The sequence below is a fragment of the Seriola lalandi genome, unplaced genomic scaffold (genome assembly GCF_002814215.2).
Source record: "Seriola lalandi dorsalis isolate HSWRI2012SDOR001 ecotype SW California unplaced genomic scaffold, Sedor1 jcf7180002055008, whole genome shotgun sequence".
Taxonomy (NCBI): domain Eukaryota; kingdom Metazoa; phylum Chordata; class Actinopteri; order Carangiformes; family Carangidae; genus Seriola; species Seriola lalandi.
Window position 1 is genome coordinate 1,272,726 of NW_019525551.1, and position 8,112 is coordinate 1,280,837.

Sequence of the window (8,112 nt, forward strand, 5' to 3'; positions counted from 1 at the left end):
TGTTATGTCTGATATCCTTGTTAAATAGACTGAAATTAACATGATGTATGTCTGACTTATGTATGCAATAAAGCCATTTGGGACTGAAAGGGTTTTCTGCCCCAAAATTACTTCAAATCACTCACCACAATTATGATTTGAAGATTATTCCTTAACCAGTACTCTTTACCTGTTGAAAACTCTGTAAAGGGCCAGTGCAACACATACAATGCAGTTTTTTACTTGCCAAAAATTGATTCCTGCTCCCAATTTGATACTGAAAGGGTTTTTTTTTTCCACAAAATGACTTCATATCACAAAATTAAATTATTCTATACATACATACATGCATACATACATACATACATACATACATACATACATACATACATACATACATATATAAATACATACATACATATATACATACAGACATACATACAGACATACATACAAACATACATACATACATACATACATACATACATATATACATACATATATAAATACATACATACATATATACATACAGACATACATACAGACATACATACATACATACATACATACATACATAGATATATAAATACATACATACATACAGACATACATACATACATACATACAAACATACATACATACATACATACATACATAGATATATAAATACATACATACATACATACATAACCACAACTATCATAAAATGTGTGAACATCATGCGAACAAGATACAATTATATACATTCCAGATACATGCCAGTAGCTACAGTTGCTACTGGCATGCTACACAATTAATTTCCTTCTGCCTTTTTGTGGGTTCTTGACACAGCTCCTGTGGAACCACCGTGGGACAATCTCACAGCCAATCTGAATTTGACAACAGGAAAACAAAGAATTATGATTAAATTGTTATACAATTATAATTTTAAACACAATAAAACAATAAACAATCAATTTTGTTTTGTGCCTTCATGTCTTATGGAATTTGAAATAACGTTTAGGTTTTTTTTTATAAATCTAAAGAAGGACAAGGAAAACACAAGCAGTTACCCAATGAGTGTCCCCATCCAGTTCCCCAGAGAGACGACACAGGTCAGTCAAGTCATCTGCTAAAACAAGGAACAAGGATAATTTCCTTTAACTGTGAGCAATGTTTGTCAGAGTAAATGATAGCCTAATATATTAACTATAAAAAGGAAGAAAAATAAACACCTATTCTCCAGAGGAGAGACAGCAATGTTCTCTCCTATGGTGTTTACACCAGAAGTTGAATTGTCAAATTCTAGAGGGGATCCACCCAAGATGCACTCAGCAAACTGTGAATAAGAGGTGCAACAATGGATTTATTATGGGAAGGAACAGTAATCTTACAAGAAGTGTTTGAAAGTTATTGAACCACCAGTAGCATTAGTCTTTGTGTAATTTTAATTAATTAAAGCAACCCAATGTAACATGGAATGTCAGAATATTCTTAACTATTTTACATTCTAAATTTCCTCTGTATAGACATATCAAATAACTTGACTTTTGAGTAATACTCTTACTTTAACTTTGACAAAAAGGAGCATTGCACTTGTTCTGTGCAAATTTTTCATGAATTTATTTTCTAAAGCCTTTGCATCCACGCATGGTTATCAAACATGCTTTTGTGTAACGTCAAGAATTTAAGGCTAAATTCAGAGTTAGTTTTAGACCATCTAATAAATGATGGAGTTAATGTGATTAACATTAGCCTATTAATTCATGTTACAACTTTCAGATGTCTCATGAATGTTTCTAGATTGTCTACATGTAATCGTAATAGCCAGTGTGCAGATTACCAATTAAATGTGTTATTTTGATGATCCAAGAGCTGTAACTTGCTGCTGTAGATTCAATATTACTTTAATTCCAATCCTAACATTAAGCTTAATCATGCTGTAATACATAGCTTCAATGCACAGGCCCCACAGGATGTTGCATCATGTTGAAGTGGGTGAGGCTTTGTTTCACACGCCCATCTCGAAGGATTTAGCCCCCTGTGTCTCATGAGTGACCTAAAAAGACAAATACATATAATCTATATATGCAGTATAAATTGGTCCAACCTTACTTTAACAGTCTTTTAATAAAGTAAATATTTATAATATCCACTGCATCAATGTCATTATAATTTTGATAACACCATGTGGTTCCAACCACATTTAATAGTGGAATAAAGCACAACAATGGAGAATGAGGAAGTAAAAACTGGATTTCAAAGGAAAGGAGACATAACTTAGACTTACAAATAAATCAAGTTTTGTAAAAGCCGAATTTATTTTTAGTACAGTACTGGAAAACAATATTAGTACAACCTTTTATTAGCTTAATTTTTTTTTCTCATTTGCTTGATAATTGGGATAGGAAATCAAAAATCTAAGATACAATAAAGTAAGACTCTAGGAAAGGGACTTATCTTAACATGGCTGGAAAGGATGATGAAAAATTATGCGGTGAAATAACAGCCTAAGAAAGGTCTCTATTATTAAAGTTCTGTAGCAGTGGGTGGATCACAAATATTTAACAGGCCTATCATTTTTCCAAAATGTATAATCCTTTTCTTTGAGTTTCTAACTTCCGCATCTAAGACTTTCCCCGAAGTAAATGTATTAACTAGTCTATTTGAGTTGTTGTAATGTATCGCTATTATGAAATAAGCATTATACTGTACTGACTTGATAAATTCTGCCATATTGGCACGTTTAACATCTAATTATCTATACATAACTTTAATTCACAGCTCAGATACACAGATGTTATTTCCTTGTCCATGATTTTTTACCTATTGTACTTACAGTGTCCTAAAAGAATGCATACTAAATGACCTCGTGATGTCCTTGCAGTGTTCAACAGATGTTTTTCTTTCACCCAGTGGATCCAGAAAAACAGTTTTTCTCTCTGCTGGTAAGATCACCTAAATATAGATTTACAATTTAATAAATATGCTGTATGAGTAGCTTTGTAGTTCTTCAGCAATACTATGCAGACTGCATGTGCAGCTGAAGAACATGTACACACACACACACACACACACACACACACACACACAGTAATTTTAAATATACATACATATAAAACACAATACCATCAAGTTGAAAAAAATAATTACCACGAGCATCCAGTGATGACCCTCACTGACAAGGCCCACGATGAATTTGTACAGCCGGGGGACAATCTGTAAGATAACATAACAAATCAAAAATGTGTAGTGATTATAGTGTATTGTGCATTATTTCTTAGCACAATAACATGAGATAATATTGTTTAATACCTTAATTTTGGGGTTTTTTTCTCTGCCATATCCGTGTAATTTCAAAGGAGTCCAGTGCAAAAGCCCTCTCTGTGTTCTCCTCATTATATTTGTTTACAAGCAGGGTCAGATATGCATTGATAACCTGTAATTTAAAAATAAAAGGTTAAAAACATATTTAGCATGTCAAACAGTAAATCAAATTTTGTGTGCCTAACTGAAAACTATGGTCAAAAGGGAAACCATTTTAAAAGAAAAGAATGTTAACACCTCACCTCACTTTCGAACTCCCTTTATGGACCAGTGTTAAAAATGTCCCAACACAAACCAGCAGAGGACGGGATGGTAGGCGGGCCAGCAGAGGACGGGATGGTAGGCGGGCCAGCAGAGGACGGGATGGTAGGCGAGCCAGCAGAGGACGGGATGGTAGGCGGGCCAGCAGAGGACGGGATGGTAGGCGGGCCTGAGGAGGATGAGATGGTGGAACAATCCACTGAAAGTTTGTGTGGAACTCTTGGTTGTTCCTCCGTATATGCAGCCAAGTGATCTGTATTGATTTTTGGGATCATCACTCCTTGGCTGTCTACAAGGTCTACACTTTTCCCTGCAATTGCCAAAATGGTGTATGACCCAAGGTAAGTTGGATCCAATTTACCCCCTGTCCTCTGCTGGCTCTGAACATTTAATCTCAAGACCTTCAATCCCACCTGAAAGTCGGGAGTAGGCTTTGTGCCTTTCAGCTTTTTTTGAAGTTTGTCCTTGCTGTTAAGGATAGCACTCTGAAGAGCATCATCAAGCTTGAGGACGTCCTCTGTTACCTCCTCAACAGACAGGTTGTCTTCAATACTCCTATCCACCTATGAAATTATTTCACAATTTAATTAAAGCACTAATACATACATTGTGCTCATGTTACATTATGACTATATTTAAAATGTTTGTTTCATCAATATACAAAGTGCAACTCACCCTGTATTGATCAGGTATTTGAGATGGAAACCTCGCCTCTCTCCCGAACATTAAAAAAAGGTGAGAATTTGGTCGAATTTTGGTCGTCATTTGGCGCTTTGTGCTCAGGCCAAACATGACAGCGTCCAAATGCTTGTCCCATTCATTAGTTTTTTCCTGGACCAATTTGGACAGTGCCCTAGAAAAAAAGAAAAAAAGAATAGAGCAGTTCTTAAAAAGTTTTTAAGTCTTTAATACATTTTTTTGGATAAGAAGTAAAAAATTATTTAAAAGTGTTACTTATCACATGTTAAAATAGACATATCTCTGGATGGTGCCATTCATCTTCTCCACCAGCCCATTAATCTGTGGATGGTAGGGTGAACAAAGGCTTCTTTGTATCCCTAGTATTTTTCAGACATTTCTGTTGATCTGTATTTGGAATAAATAAAGACAGTAAATAAAAAATATTCATAGATGGAATAAGATGTGACTGGGATAGCCAGTGAATATAATAGTTAAATAAGCCATTACCAAAATTCTGTATATGATAAATGTTCGTTATATATTTATTTCATGTCAGTAGTTATTCAAACATACTTTGTTCACAAACTCCCGGCCTTGATCCGTCAGAATCCTCTTTGGAGCTTCAAACTGATAAAAAAAATTTGAGGATGCATTGAGTTACTTCCTCTGCAGTTTTAGATTTGATGGCGTATGCCTGGGGCTACTTGGTCAATCAGTACACATATATACGGATTCCCTGTAATGGTGGTTTTTACTTTCCCGTTTAGTCCATTACAATCAGCTCAAACGGTCTGGTAACCTCTAATACAGAAAATATTGATTGATTAATGTGTCATATTTCCTGTAAAATTTAAATTTCTGTTAATAACTTATTTTCAGTAAAAGATGATATAAAAACAATACCTCTGTTGTTGTTTTTTACCTTTTATTGGTTTGTATTCCACCTCCTGTTTGATGATCACACCGCTGGCCCGGCATGCAGTACACTGGTTCACCTGACATATGAAACAACAACCAAAAAACAAACTATCATTTTCCCCATCCGTGTGATTTAGAATGTCATAAAAAAGTTTTCATTTTAGCGTCACTTAAGAGTTTAGAGTGTATAGGATGTCGCAATCTGTGCGTTCTCAGGTTAATTGAGATGATGTAACTGTAGATTTTGAACACGTCACACCTCTGGAACTTTGGTTAATACCTGGATGTGGACGTGTCGATCAAATATGCGCAGACATCTCAATCAAGTATGCGTGGACAATCTCTCTCTCTCTCTCTCTCTATATATATATATATATACATATATAATACACATATAAATATATATTTATATATCTACAAATATATATACCTTTTAAGTCAAACATTAAGAGCTGGAATCAATTTTTTACTACTGTACTGGTTATGGTATAATCTTCTAAATATAACTCTGATGAGTGATATGAAGTCATTTTGTGGAAGAAAAACCCTTTCAGTATCAAATTGGGAGCAGGAATCAATTTTTGGCAAGTAAAAAACTGCATTGTATGTGTTGCACTGGCCCTTTACAGAGTTTTCAACAGGTAAAGAGTACTGGTTAAGGAATAATCTTCTAAATATAACTGGTGAGTTACATGAAGACATTTTGAGGCAGAAAATCCCTTTCAGTCCAACATTAGGAGCTGGAATCAATTTTTGGCAAGTAAAAAACTGCATTGTATGTGTTGCACTGGCCCTTTACAGAGTTTTCAACGGGTAAAGAGTAGTGGTTGTGGTATAATCTTCAAATCATAATTGTGGTGAGTGATTTGAAGTAATTTTGGGGCAGAAAACCCTTTCAGTCCCAAATGTCTTTATTGCATACATAAGTCAGACATACATCATGTTAATTTCAGTCTATTTAACAAGGATATCAGACATGACAAACACACCAACATAAAAATAACGTTATTGACTGTAATCACGTTAATATCATGCCTGATTATACTATAAACAGCAAACACGTTTATGGCCGCAAATTCTGTTGAAATAAACGTTATCGTCTCACACATACATGACATCACTATTAGCTCGGACATAGAGTTAGTGTATTTGTTCGTAATGGCTGTTTGATCCAGAAAGCAGCTGTAGAGACATAGAACTGCGCTTTTCGGCTTTAACAGGCTGCGCGCGCACCCGCGGACGGAAATCACTTTTTGGCAGGCAGTCACTTTTTGGCACAACACCTATTCGCTTCTGCTTCTTCTTCTTGATTAATTGCGGATGGCACCTAGCGTTTTAGGTGCATTACCGCTGGATACAATGCTGGATTGTGGGCCAGAGTTCCCGATTTCCACGAGGACTGGATAAAATAAATAAACAAACGAACGAAAAATAAACGAACAAACAAACAAATAAACGAATGAACAAATTCTATTTATTAACGTAGTTTATTTTAAGAACATTTACCTTCCTCATCGTTAAATTACTTCTTAAAATGAAATGTGTATGTGCAGTTCATGGAGTCAATACTCTCACCCCACAACTCTTTAATTCATTCTTTAGATTTTCTCTGTGTGTTTTATAATTCTGGCAGCGACATGAGACATGTTCAGCCGTTTCTTCCTCTGAGCCACATTCACATAGTCCTAGATGTTTCCCCATTAAATGCATTGCTTTATTTAAACCTGTGTCCTAATCTCAGACATGATATAATCGTTGTTTTCATTTCGACAGTGTTGTTTCCTTACCAAGCAGTGATGATATTTCTCTGTATAACTGCTTTGGCTTTACTCAAAGTAACCACATACTCTCCAAAATTTGCTTCTGTTTCAGAGCTTTTTTTAACTAGAGAATATGTTATTTCATTCCCCTCAATGCCTCTATGAGCTGGGATCCCCATAATCCAGACTGCTGTTTCGATACAATGAAGTCTGAATAGTGTTTCAAATACATCTGTAACACAGTCAATTATACAGCAGTATCTCACAAAATCTGTGTTAATAGTTATAACCCGACAGGTTAGCCTCCAGCGTCACTATGTGGAACGTTTGAAAGTTTCTGTTTCCCTATGTGCACTTCCGTGGGCTCCCCACTATAAAGTGGAGTCTCCCTCCTTTACCTCTCCTGTCTTGCTACTGTACTCCACAGGAGAGGTAAGTGACAACACTGGGATAGAGGTAATTTCCATGTTTTAGCCTTTCTGTTAAACTGTGTTCATGTGCTCAATTGCTATCTTAAATTCATTGTGTAGTACACTAATATATTGTGTCGTTTATTTTGTGTAGGGGCTAAGTTACATGATCACAATTTCCCGGAGGATTTTATTATTTACCTCTTTTGTTGGAATAAATGGTGATTGCCTCCCACAATGTCCTGGTGTTGGCCTCTTCATCCAAACACTACACACACAACACACTAACCGGTTACTTTTCATGGAGGAAATTTTGTCTGTTTTGGGATTACATGGAGCGGAGTGATATCAGTAACTGATATAATATGACCTTTTTTAGTTTACTTTGTACTATCCACTGCATTGTCATTTCAATAGCTAACATCCCAACTGTTCTGGGACAACAAAAGCGAATCCAGTGTTTCTATTTCTCCTTTGGTCCATCTGTATTCATTGGAATAAATGTTTTGTGTTGTTCTGACTACACCTGCCCACCTCGCTTGATACCAGTGTCAAATCTAGTGCTAGACTGTTACCATAGACTGTATATAAAAAGGCTGTACCCATATGTACCTCCCATCATTACGACACATCATCCAATAGTTGTATTATCTCCTTATTTGTATCTGTCTTTTTCCCTGCCTATAAGCTGCTATGTGAATGACAATCCCCACACCAAAAATATGGTCCCTAGTCTGTCCATGAATCCATATCTAGCTTTCTACATGGTTATAATATATGATGGCAAACTGTCCTTC